This window comes from Triplophysa rosa, unplaced genomic scaffold (genome assembly GCF_024868665.1).
Source record: "Triplophysa rosa unplaced genomic scaffold, Trosa_1v2 scaffold174_ERROPOS168977, whole genome shotgun sequence".
Classification (NCBI taxonomy): Eukaryota; Metazoa; Chordata; class Actinopteri; order Cypriniformes; family Nemacheilidae; genus Triplophysa; species Triplophysa rosa.
The window spans coordinates 98,616-112,944 of record NW_026634180.1 but is presented as its reverse complement, the minus strand read 5'-3'; positions in this window follow the sequence as shown (position 1 = coordinate 112,944).

Genomic DNA, 14,329 nt, shown 5'->3' with positions numbered 1-14,329 from the left:
TGCTGCGTTAATTGCGTTAAATATTTTTCACGCGTTAATTTGAAAAAAATAATCGCATGCGTTAACACGTTAACGTTGACAGCCCTAGTTATAACATTTCGTCTCGTCTCGTTTTGGTCAACGAAAATGAAGAGACATTTTAGCATAGTTTTTATTTTGTAAACCACATTTAGTCTCGTTTTTATTCGTCAACAATATTGCATTATACATTTAATTATAGTCATTGTCACAAACCATAATTTTTGTTGACGAAAGCAACACTACATCCGGTGAAAATAATTTGCCTAAACATCTCGAAAACAAGCAGGTGCTACAAAAACGAGCCATTGTATAAGAACCTGACAAACGGATAGTGACTCGTAAGCAGTGTTGGGGGTAACACGTTACAAGTAACGTGCATTACCTAATCAGATTACTTTTTAAGTAACGAATAATGTAGCGCAGTTACTTTATACATTTGCATATCAATACTCCAGTTACTTTGTTTTCAAGTAACTCATTCAAGTAACTCATTCAGTAAAGTTTTCCAGTCTAATCATTTATTTATATGAACATTTTTTAAACCGCAGAAGTACAATTCTGAATTAAAAGTAGTGTAGTGTAGTGTATTTCAGGGAAACTATGAGTTTAACCACAGTAACATACAAATAATTAATGGTGATTAACCATTACATATTTTATATACTTTACCTGATGCAGCAGAATTAATAATAGCGACAAACTAAATGTACTCGTCCAGCGAGTGATCAGCAGATCGTATATCAACTCTAAGAAATATTACTTTCCTGGCCTTGGAAAAACAATATTCTTACTGTAGTACAGTACCACTTCAGAAATCTAAACGAAATCAAGCAGTTTAAGTGACTTTGATATGTGATAAATAAAAACAGAAACGATTCGAGCGTGGTTACAAATGCGGTTTTATTTACTACACTGAATGGGAATAAAACCAACTAACAAACAAAGACCAAACACTAACAGACAAACATAAAACTTAAAAGCAGTAAAGAATGAAATAAATAGACAAAGCAAAGAGTGGCAGTATTAAATCAGCTATTCGCATCTGCATAAACCATCAAGGACAATCTCCATAAGCGCAGCTATTTAGAAATAGATCAGATACTTGCATTGGCTTCCTTGGTTGTGTAGGCACCAGTTTTAGTGCGTGTGAAAAAGGTTTCAGAGTCCTGATGGCTTCAAAGCAAGCGGGTGAGTCCGTGGGATTCTTTCTTAGAATCAGATTGGCTGACGAATGTAGAACGGACTTAGCCGAAGCACACTGCCGAAAGAAGCTGTCTCAAAGGAGAGAGACAGGTCTCGAGAGGGTGAACAAACACGAGCGAGTGCGAACACACACACAAAAGAGCGTTGTTTCCTTCGTGCCCAGATGTTATAACACCGGGGGCGTCACGCCCCTCCAAGGTGGGCAATCCAATGTGATGACATAGTTTTGAGCGCAAAAACATGTTTCTTTGTCCGGCACACTAACTCATTTGCATTTATGGTCGCCTAGGAGTTTGGAGCAGAAATAGACTTAGAATAAAATAAAATGAGTATGGTATAAAATACATTACTGTGATATTCACCACATTCTAAGAAATTAAAAGGGAAACACTTGAAACATGAAAGGATTATAATTACATTGACCTGTAGTTTGTACAAGAATGTAAATATACACAGAATACCACTAAGCACACATGCCTTTGAAGTTATAGGTGAAGGAGAATAACGTGGAAACAAGCATACACAGTGGGGTGGTTGTATATAAATTTTAAACCAGTCTTTTGTGGCTAAGGAAAGAGACAGAGACATTCTTTTGGAAGAATTTGAGGCTCTCAGTCCCTGGGGGCCACATGGCTTTTCTCACTTTGGTGAACAGTCCTGTCCTCCCCCAAGAACCTCCTTTGAAGTCCAGGGGAGAGTATACGAATCTGTCCTGGTCAGTGATGAAGGTGTTGAGAATAGGACAGTTGGCCAGACTTGTTGGTGCCTGGTCGAAGCACTGCTGAGAGGTTACTGTGTTGTACGATTTTATGATCCCAGCTGGTAAACTTTGATCAGACTAGACCCTACAGTAGACATGATTACTCATGCTTGCGCAGAAACAGTCACTAGTCAGACATAAGCAGTGTTGCCATGTCTGCAGTGCTGCAGTGTTCCGGCTTGGTTTTTGTTACGCAAATCTGGGAACCCTTGACACAGCGATGGGAGGCCAGAGCTCAGATGCAGAGCTATAGTGTGGCTGCACTCGCCACCATGGACAAAATGCCAGTCATGCTCAATATATAACTTTCAGATCATGAAATTAGCATGAGTCACGAGTCGCAACAGCAATCAATTGTCCGGCAAATTGCCGATCATGTTTGTAAGATAACTTTCAGATCGCGAATTTAGCGCAAGTCATGGCACGCAACAGCAATCAATGGTCTCATGCCTCGTGAATGTAAACATAAGCTGTGTTCGACTGTTTGTGGCGCTGCACGCACAGACAGATCTGCAGATTTAAATGGGCATGGTCATTGTTAGAAGAAGGGTTGGGGAGTGGGCGGAGCATGGGAGAAAGAGAGGAAACAACTGTCATCTGTTAGTCTCCTCAACAAATACCGGCATATATACAACATAATATGTTAAATGTCATTTTCCCCTCAAAATAATATCATATAATATTAGTAATGTATTATCTTGTGATCCATCTTTAATTTATTTATGATATTAGAACAATTAAATTAATACACAAAACAATACAGGAAACATTGGCATTGTCCATCTTGTCTTTCATTTGGATAGTTTCTGGACAAAAAGTGAAATGAGTTAAACACTCATGTCTTACTATTCACTAAGCTAACAATGAAAAAAATTGCAAACTGTTTTAGCAATGTTTCAATTATATGTAATTTGTCAGTATATTTCATTCTAATTAAATATAATAAAACAATACATTCATATTTACAGTACCATTTACAAAAATCTTTCCATGCAAACTGTAAATAAAAACCAGATGCAATGACTTTTCAAATCCAAACTGTTCAAATTTGACTCTTTTAAAGACTGTGATTGGTTGGTTGACCAAGAAGGAAAAAAGAGTGCTTTTAAGTATAGGGTCATTAGTTCGAAATTGCACGTCTTTTTTCCTATTTACCGTACGCACAGGCAAACACACACACACACGCATATACAGTATATACAGTATGTATATTCTTTATTTTTATTTTTTTATTTACCATGCTGTTATTATCAACTTATTTGATATAAAATGAACAGTGACACAATAAGTTTCTGTAAGTGCAGCTTTAATTGTTTATGTGATCACTATAGAAGGTTGTGACAGAACCAAATCATCTCTGCTGCATAGCTGCATTTCTCCAGTTGCTAAATATGTTAATGTAGTGATTTCTAATATTTCTGGCGCTTTCTGCGCTGTCTTGGAGATGTTAGCGTGTCTCTAATAGGACCGGTCACAAACATCTAATGTGTTGTGTCTTATTAACTCACTGTCATTCAATTCAATGTCATTTTATTTTATAGCGCTTTTACAATTTGCATTGCATCAAAGCAACTATACAAGAAAACCAAAACCAAGATAATCAAAAGTTGAACACACACACACGCACAAAAAAACAATAAAAATAAAAAATCTGATCAACCTTGAAAGTAATATGGAAATTGTCATGCATAGCAACACATTTCTTCTCACTTTCCGTGTTTCGTCCATTTTCTCTGCTGCTAAAGAAACTCTTAAATCTCTTAAAATTCCTCCTCGCTACTCCTAATTTTTTTTCTTTTAAGGGTTAAGACGCTTTATGAATTCATTTTTTCTTTATTAGGATCTTTTCTATAATTTTAAGGGGAAACGCCCACATTTCTAAGAATTTTCTTAGAATTTTATCACTAGGAGCAATTCTTTGCGCAAAGATTTTTCATGAATACGGGCCCAGATTCTTAATGCAGTATGATGCTATCTTAAAAATTAATGACAGCTTTTGTGATAGCTGTTGAAGAGTTTTGATCTTGAAGAGTTCTTGTTTGATCTGAGCTAATAAATTGTCTAGTGGTCTTCTGAGAAATCCTCCAAATCCTCCACAATCTTTGTTTTTCAGCATCTTCTACATATTTGATCTTTTAAATGTATAGTGTTGACTTCTTGAGCAACATGGAATGTTTGTATCTTTTGTAATCGTTGTGTATGAGTCTCTCAATTCTCATTAGCATAAAAAGATGAATCTCAACATCAAACAGTCACTGATGAACAAGGATCAATAATGCAGAAGATGCTGAAAATGCAAAGATTGTAGGGATGCACCAAAATTAAAATTCTTGGCCGAAAACGAATAAAAATACATTTTCTTTGGCAAATTGATCTGGCACCTGAATCCAGACAATTGACCACATTTGTCACACACATAGGATGCTATCACTTTAAGAAGGTTCCATTTGGATTGTCTAGTTCCCCCGAAGCCTACCAGAAAGCCATGGATTCTATGTTATGTGGAATGCCAGGAGTGGTGTGCTACATCGATGACGTGGTAGTATTTGCAGAATACCACGGCATGTTCCAGTTCCTGCCAATATCCAGCAACTTCGCACAGCCTTGAAGAGGAGTGGACCAACATTCCACAGGCCACAATTAACAACCTGATCAAGTCTATGCGAAGGAGATGTGTTGCACTGCGTAAGGCAAATGGTGGTCACACCAGATACTGACTGGTTTTCAGACCCCCCAATACAGAAAAACTGCACATTTTAGAGTAGCCTTTTATTGTGGCCAGCCTAAGGCACACCTGTGTAATAAACATGCTGTCTAATCAGCATCTTTATATGCCACACATGTGAAGTGGATGGATTATCTCGGCAAAGGAGAAGTGCTCACTAACACAGATTTAGACAGATGTGTGAACAATATTTGAGAGAAATAGGCCTTTTGTGTACATAGAAAAAGTCTTAAATCATGAAAAACAAAAACAAAAATTGGGGGCAAAAACAAAAGTGTTGCGTTTATAATTTTGGTCAGTGTACATTGTGCATTGCACTTTTTCATCGTTAAAATGGAAGAGTCTTGCTGAAGACATGAACAGTAACTATTTTTTTATTTGATTGGTCATGTTGGGGCAGAATCGATCACCCAATGTAGAAAGAATTCACGAAGACCTGGGAGCCAGGTTTCAAGAGTTTCAATCTTTATTTGCTCGAGCAAGCAAAGAGAGACATACAGAGTTAATCTGATGTTGTCCAAAGAATACATATCTGACTCCATCTTTTATACAGTAACTTCAAGTTGTTTTACACTTTGTTAACCAATCATGCTTCGCCTGACATCACCTTCTACAAATCAGGTTTCACATGATATCATCTTTTTGTTAGTCCGTCCTCTTTCTGAGTTGCTACCATTATATCTTATATAGGTCTTAACCTGCTAAGGTTCATAAAAACAAGTTTAATACATCTCCTTTTTTAGCGGCAGATGTATACAATGTTATATACCATATTTGTCTTTTTCTACCAATGAGCTCATGGTTAAGTCCATTCTGTGCAACCCAAAAAGGCAATATTGTCCTTAGTAACGATGCTAAACACACCAGTGTTTGTGACAATTGTTTCCAGTTGTATGTTTTACTTGCATGATGTCATGGTCCTGCCTTCTTGTTCAGGATTTTCTAGTCTTGTGGCAGGATCGTGACATATCCCTTATGTTCAGTGTGAGAAAGTCATGGGGTGTTTATCTTTTGCATTCCATGTGCTTTCTCGTGTCTCGTTTCCCGTATTGCTTACCTGCCGTGTCTTATGTTCCTCACCTGCCCCTCGTTATCTTCCTTTGTTTGTCTCCCTTTAAAATGCCCTCATGTTTCATTGTCCTGGGCTCGTTCGTTGTGCTTGTGTTCTATGTGACGTCCAGAGTTCCTTGTACTGTGAGTGCCTGTGCCTTGTTTGTTGATTTTGGATTACTATACCCTGCTTTGACGTTGTGTCACATATAGTTTAGTTTTTCTTGCCCCATCGAGGGAAGTGTTTTGTTCTAGTTTTGTATTTCAGTTTGTTCTCGTGTTGACACCCCCTCGTGGGTTTTTGTTTGTTTTATTAAAGTCTTTTGTGTTACCCCTTCATTTCTGCCTGCAACTGGGTTCTCCCTCCATGACCGTGACACATGATGCTGTGCATATGCTCGATGTGTTATGTATGTGCTCAATGGTGCTGATTGTCTATTACTAACTTAAATGTATTATCATGAAGTCTATTACTAACTTAAATGTATTATTTTTATATAAGAAATCAAGAAATCTTAATACTGTAATAGAAAAGCCGCCATATAGTCCTGCCTTTGAGGCTGAAAAGCCTCACACTCCAATCAGGTGTTATCCTTAAGTTTAAGTTAGTTATTGACTATCATAAAATGTAATATCAAACAACAGATAAAAAGTGCTCAACAGTGCTTTAAGAATTTCAAATTGCGTGTGCATTCAGTGAATCATATAATAATACGTAGGTTATTAGCAAGCGGTATATCTAAAAAAAAAAATTCCACAATTCGGTAAATACTTCATAACATGAGTATTTCTGTTTTTAAACCCTTTAAGATTATGTAATTCTTGACCCTAGTCAATATTAGCATATGTTCGATCATTATACGTACATGCTATGTTGTGACACAGCATATACTACCATTTGGCTGAGGACAGTGGCTTTAGCTGCCTGTTGAAATTACTTCAATATACATGGCCAAATGCATAGTGTCAATAAAAGAAATGCAACACTGCAAGCCGCAATTAACATCAAATTTTTCATGTTGGTAAACACACCCTTGGTCCAGTCCCAGTTAAAAGTGTCTGAGTTAATCTCAGATTTGGTCAAAGTCTCAACCATCAATGATATGTTTTTCATTCCTTCATCGATGAGATGTCCATCCGCATCGTTCTCTGGAATATAGGTGCAACAGGTTTCTCCAATGACAGCACAAACTCCTCCTTTCGCCACTGTCAATTTTTCAACACAGTCAATCTTAGTCCGCGTAGCTCCTCCTTGATGCCTGTCATGACAATGTTCTTGGTATTCATAAATGACGTAAATTCAAATCTGGTGATCTCAACTTCATTCATCAAAGAACTTACTCCCAACATAGGACTAAAAGCAGCTGAAACTTTTTCTGCCACTGTCCAGATGTGATGATTCTTTGGCACGGGGCTATTAGATAGGAAATCAAACAGTCCTCTTCGTGTCCTCTGTTGTTGTGTCATCATTTTATGTGGTATGATGATGGCTCCACCGTGTAACTGTACCAAGGAACACAGTCCTGTCCACTCTGTAATGATAAGTACACTCTGTAACCACACAACCAGTAATGTTCTTGTAAGACTCCAGCTTCTTGTCCATCTGGTATATGTAATGAGGAGCAAACCGCTCAGCACTGATTCCTAATCCATTCAGCACTAGATAAGAACTCTAGTGCCATGACTGTTTGTGTCAAATTAGGTCTTTTCCATTTGTTGATGTCCACTTTTAAAGGCTATATTAACACTGTCATCCTCATACAAGTCAGACACATCTGTCGGGTAGTCTGATTAGTTGTAACTTCATTATGAACAATATAGAACTTCTCCCTTGGAATCTTTCCCACACGATGCAGTCCCTTTGTTCCTTCATAGCACACCAACTTGTCTGTAATGTTTCGAACTGTAGCCACTTGACCAAACACTCGGTTGATAATCTTGACTTTTTCCAGTGTTTCATTTGCATTCCGTCTGAAATAGAAAGTGTCAGATGCTGTGAAGGACGCTGCTGCTACGGCTACTAGAGCTAATTTCTCCACTGTGTCTGGGTCCTGATGAGGCCACCAGTCTCCTGCCGCTGTGCTATGAGGAAACTGTGCACAGCCATAACAGTTCCTTGGGTTGTTGATTCTCACTGTGTGGTTAGTTAACCTCCACCACAGATTGGCTGCATAATGGTGTGGAGAGCCCTCCTCATTGTCCATCCAGTCTTTTTTGTCGAAGTTGTTTCCATGGAATGATGATCCTCTTCTTGAAAGTAAATAATCGCTTAGGTTATCAAAGTTCTCGACGTCCCTTTTTGCCTCACCATACTCTGAATTAGTTTGATTGAAGGTATCATTGATCCTGCTTTCGTTTATTGCATTTCAATACAGAATAAATGGCAGAGATAAATCAGAAATATCACCACACATGCTGTGAGAAAACGTGTCATTGTCCATTCTTGCTGTAGTTGATGTTTCATGATCACACAATGTCTTAATTTAGAACGTAGTAGGTCGTAGTATATCTCCAGGTGGTACAATCAAACTTGGTACGTTGTAGCGTTAGATGTCCTGTACTGATGCACTGTACCAATCACTGAGTTTATTCCCAGGATGGTTATAGAGAATTGATGTTGTTCAGCTACTGTAGTAAATGGTGCTAGTATACTATTTTCCTGATGAAAAATGTTCTGCAGTGTTCGATGTTGACTTTGTCCAAGGAGCCTACGAGCTTGCTCTGATGAATATGGATCAAATGGAAATCGTCTGAATTTTGGAGTCTTTACATCTCGTCCACTGTAATCATAATCTGTTAATGGCACTGCTTGCTTCCACATAGAATGTGATAATTGGGATAAAAGTCTGCGTTAAAGTCCAAAGATACGAATCGATGTCCGTATATGATAATGTCTAATGGCGAATCTGGTTCTTTTGAAGAAAGTAATTCTTCTGAGCTGCTTTCTTGATGTAGTGATCGCTGGTGAAGTTGTGATGACTTGTCAAGACAGAGTTCTTTGTATTGTGATGTGGTAAAAGTCGATCTTGAAGTTCAAAAAATCTCTCAGACAAAGAAGGTTCAGGTGTCAAGGAGTTAACTTTATTTGATCAGGCCAAACAAAGTGAGATGTCCCAAGTCATCTGAAAACCAACTGTTTTCCAGCCTACAGTTATAGTGAAACTTAGGAAAGGAGGTGCTTTCCTAAACCAATCAGGTAAATTCCCTTTATCTTTTATTTTTTATTATACTTGTCTGCCACTATTATTTTCTAGGCAACAAGGTTTGTATCTAATGGTGGAATGTCGGCCTTCACTTGGTTTTTAAAAATAAGTTTTCCTGTTGGTACCAGTTTTCAGGCCACAAAGTGAACAACATGTTCAACCTTCTGAACTTTATCTAGGTCAGGCCTTAAACAGATCTCAAAGACATCACTGAATTGTATATTGCTGAAATCTGTTCTATACTTGGTTAAAATGATTAAAAATATACTTATAGTTCAAACAACACTCAATCAATGCTTAAGTATACTGATTATGTCATTAAATCATTAAATCATCTTCATATATTCAGCTGTAACACTCAATCATTGGTCTGATTATTAACACATCTATGGTAATATCATTCCTATGAATACTTCTTATAAGTGGGGTGTACAACAGAGACAAAACTATGGTAATATCATTCCTATGAATACTTCTTATAAGTGGGGTGTACAACAGAGCCCAATCTATGGTAATATCATTCCTATGAATACTTCTTATAAGTGGGGTGTACAACAGAGCCCAAAAGTACAATATATGCACATAATGATCAGAATTATGCACAATATATCCCCCCCTTTGGGGCTCCATAAGAGTCCCACACATGATTAAGTCTACAAATTTAAGAGGAATATCTACTACAAAGAAAATATATCTGCATGAGCAAAATGAATCAATATCAATGATTATACTTATTGTAGGTATGTATGCAAGCTATAAAAGATAAAAATCCAACTGACCCATCTTGGTCATCTCGTAACACGGATAACACCTGCTTTTAACCAATTACTTTAGTAACTTTTTTACTCAACTGCAAAGAGTTGATCAATTGCAAAGAGTTGATCATCACTGACTGAATAGACCATCATCTGATGATGAGGACCAGATGGAATGACTCTCTTACATGCATGCATTATGCAAGGCCAAAAACACAGCAATATCAGAATTGGCGATAGAATACAGGCAGCAAACATCAATATGTTATGCAGATTAGGGAATATGCTGTTAAACCAGTTCCAAATGGAAGAGTCTATGTTCACTTCATTCTTTGCAATCATTGTAGACAACAATGTAATATTCTCTATTCCTTGTTCGATAAGATGTCCATCCGCGTCATTGTCTGGTATGTAGGTACAACAAGTCTCTCCTACCATAACACAAACGCCTCCTTGCGCTGCAGTGAGTTGATCCAAAACCATCCGGTTCTGGAGAGCAGTAAGTCTTATTCCTCGCAGTTCCTCTCTGATTCCCTCCATCATGATTTTCGTTGTTTTGATAAATGAAGACAGCTCATATCTGGTGATTTCCACTTCTTCCATCAGTGATTCCATTCCCAGTGTTGGAAGGAAAGCAGCCACAAGCTTCTCAGCAATAGTCCATATGTGATGATTCTATGGCACTGGGCTTTCTCTCATGAAGTTGATTAGGTCTCTTCTTGTTCGTCGTTGATTCTCCATTGATTGATGTGGTAAGATAATGGCACCACCATGCAGTTGGACTAAAGCACAAAGTCCTGTCCACCCCTCTGGTAAGGATAAATACACACGATAGCCACAGGGCCAATAGTGTCCCTCAACGACACCTGTACCTTGTTGATCTGGAACATGCACAGTTGAACATAATGGACAGAATTATTTCTAGAGTTAATTGTCTCATGTAAGTTCTTAATTCAACTTGCAACTGCTCCAAAGGCGGTCCATCATAAGGGCCCCTTAAATATGGCACTGGCATTGGCCTGCCCATGAGCATTTCATGTGGGGTCAAATTTGTAGTACTGTTGGTTTGCATGCGATAGTTCATTAGTGCCAGCGGTAAAGCATCTTCCCAGTTCAATTTGGTATCTGCACAGATCTTATTTATCTTTGCTTTTAGAGTCCCATTAGCCTTCTCAACCATTCCTTGCGATTGGGGATGGTAAACGCAGCCTAGTCGCTGCTTTATGCGCAGTTGTTGCAAGACAGTTGTGGCAAGGTGGGCGTGGTTCAGCGAAGTCTGCAGCAGGAGAGAGAGTGAGGAGAAGAGCGGTGAGTGAGTGGCGCTCGCACAAATAATGAACACCTGTGCCTTGTTCCAGTAACTGGCGTGGAGAGGCTTAAAAGCAGCAAGGCAGAGACAATCGGGGAGAGAGACCGGAGCTGACGGCTGGAGACGAGTGGCCTCGAGCGAGTGAGCGGAGGATTGTGAGCGGGAAGCTCTGACCTTAAGAAAGACTGTTCTTGCACTAAAGTGGAAGTGTTTGATTTAGGCGCGTACAGCGCTTGTGTTTTGTTAATAAAGTACGTAGTCGTCAGCTCTACCCTGATTCCAGCCTCTTCCTTCCTGTTCCTTTGAAGTCTTGTTACACTGGTGCCGAAACCCGGGATGGAAGGAAGTAGGGGTGCCGCGGCCGGGGGGTCTGGTCCGTCCAGTTCGCCGTTTGCGGAGGTGATTTCTTCACTCGCGGTCCTCCATCAGGAACAACATAGAGCGTTGCTGCAGCTCAGGGAGGACCAGGATGTACGTTTCCAGGCGGTCCTCCTGGCTCAGCAAGAGGACCGTGAGTCGTTCCGGAGCTGGGTACATCGGGAGGTTCGGACGGGGCCTCGCGCCGACCTGGTCCTCCAGAAAATGGGCCCACAGGATGATCCCGAGGACTTCCTTGGTCTCTTTGAGCGGGTAGCGGTCGCGAGGGGTTGGCCAGAGGATCAGTGGGCCCTACATCTCATCCCGCTCCTTTCTGGAGAGACCCAGGTGGCAGCGCAGCAGTTACCTCCGGAGAATCTCCTGGTGTACGCTGAGCTGAAGAAGGACATCTTGCAGCGGGTCGGCCGGAGCCCTGAGGAGTATCGCCAGCGGTTCCGATCGCTGGGGTTGGCGGAAACCGGCCGACCCTACCTGCTAGCTCAGCAGCTCCGGGACTCCTGCCGCAAATGGCTGATGGCCGGGGATAGCGACGTCGCGGGCATCGTGGATAAGGTGGTACTGGAGCAGTTCACGACCTGTCTGCCCAGGAGAACAGCGGCCTGGGTCCAGTGCCACCGTCCGACGTCGCTGGACTCGGCCATCCAGCTGGCGGAAGACCACCTGGTTGCGTGCCCTGGAATCGGGGAAATTTTACCAGCGGTCTCTCTCCCCACACCCGCAACCCGGCACATACCAGCACCACGGACCCGCCCACCAATCCCGCTGAGGGGAGGGCCCTGGGGACGCGGAAGCTACGCGACCGGACCGACTGATGGAGGGGGAACCTTGGCCGGCAGCCACCGGTGGGCAGCCACCCCTACACCATGCCCTACAACCCGCCTGCCTCTTCCTCCCCACGCCAGTTAGCGAGCCCACACCCTGCCATTGGGGTGGCGGGAAGGCCTGGGCCGGCTTGTTGGCGCTGCGGGGACCCGGACCATTTCATAGATCGTTGCCCGGTGATGGAGGTGGGAACTATGATCCGGATCCCCGACGAGCCGCGAGCTGCCCCTGGTCCAGCTGGCCTGTACCAAATACCCGTGAGTATTGGGGGGGGGTAAATACCAGGCTTTGGTGGATTCAGGTTGTAACCAGACCTCCATCCACCAAAGCCTGGTTCGTCTCGGGGCAAGGGGTAAAAGCCGCGAGGTTAAGGTGCAGTGTGTTCACGGGGATGTGGTGAAATACCCTTTGTTGAACCTGCCCATTAAATTCAGGGGAAAAAGCATAGTGTGGAGGTGGCGGTTAATCCTCACCTCCGGCATCCGCTGATTTTGGGGACGAATTGGCCACTTTTTCCTAAATTACAGAGGTTATTGTGTGCGGATGCCTCTTGGCGAACGAAGCACGGAAGGGGAGGCGGTGTGCATGTGGGCAGTGTGGTGCCGGGTCCGTCGGAGCCTGACTCCGGGGAGGCGCGCGAGATTGAGAGGGTTGTACTCTCAGATCGCGATGACTTTCCCCTCGAGCAGGCTCAGGATGCGACGCTGAAAAGGGCATTTGAGCAGGTTGCATCCATCGACGGACAGCCGGTCCAGCCCACACGTGCACTCTCCTACCCGTATTTTGCTATAAGAAGGAATCGGTTATATCGGGTGACCCAAGACACCCAGACAAAAGAAGATATAACCCAGTTGTTGATTCCGAAAAGCCGTCGGGAAATGCTTTTCCAGGCGGCTCATAGTAACCCAATGGCAGGGCACTTAGGGCAGGGTAATACACTGAGTCGCCTCATGGCCCGATTTTTTTGGCCGGGCATTCACGACAACGTGCGCAGGTGGTGCGCGTCTTGCCGGGAATGTCAGTTGGTAAACCCACCGGTCACCCCAAAAGCGCCGTTGCGCCCGCTTCCGTTGATGCAGGTCCCCTTCGAGAGAATTGGAATGGACCTCATCGGGCCATTAGAGCGATCTGCACGGGGATACCACTTTGCATTGGTCCTGGTGGACTATGCAACGCGGTATCCCGAAGCAGTGCCACTCCGCAGCATCTCCGCGAAAAGTGTTGCGGACGCACTGTTTCGGATTATCTCCCGGGCGGGGATCCCCCGCGAGATCCTCACCGACCAAGGCACGGCGTTCATGTCACGTACGTTACGCGAACTGTACGAATTACTGTGCATTAAATCGATTCGCACCAGCGTCTTCCACCCACAGACCGACGGACTGGTGGAACGGTTTAATCGCACGTTGAAAACCATGATTCGTAAGTTCGTCCACGAGGACGCCAGGAATTGGGATAAATGGTTAGAGCCTCTCTTATTCGCAGTACGAGAGGTCCCCCAAACCTCCACGGGGTTTTCCCCCTTCGAGCTCCTGTATGGACGCCAGCCCCGTGGGGTGCTGGAAGTCCTGAAGGAGAACTGGGAGGACGGGCCTTCCTCAAGTAAAAATGAAATTCAGTATGTCCTGGACCTGAGAGCAAAACTCCGAACACTGGGGCGGCTATCGATGGAGAATTTGCTACAGGCTCAGGACAAACAAAGCCGGCTGTATAATCGGGGTTCTAACCTGAGGAAATTCACACCGGGAGAGAAGGTACTTGTGTTGCTCCCGACATCTAGCTCCAAATTACTTGTGAAGTGGCAAGGACCCTTTGAGGTCACACGGCAAGTCGGGGACCTCGACTATGAGGTTATTCGGACGGATAGGGGAGGCGCACGTCAGATTTACCACCTCAACCTCCTTAAAAAATGGAGCGAGGAGGAGGCAGTGATGCTGGCGACGGTGGTATCCGCAGAGGAGGATCTCGGTCCAGAAGTGAATGTTAAGCCGCATTCCATTGCTCTGGCCCCAGGGGGGGACCACCTCTCACCCTCACAGCTCACTGACCTGGCCCGCCTACAGGCGGAGTTTACCGATGTGTTTTCTCCCCTTCCAGGCCGAA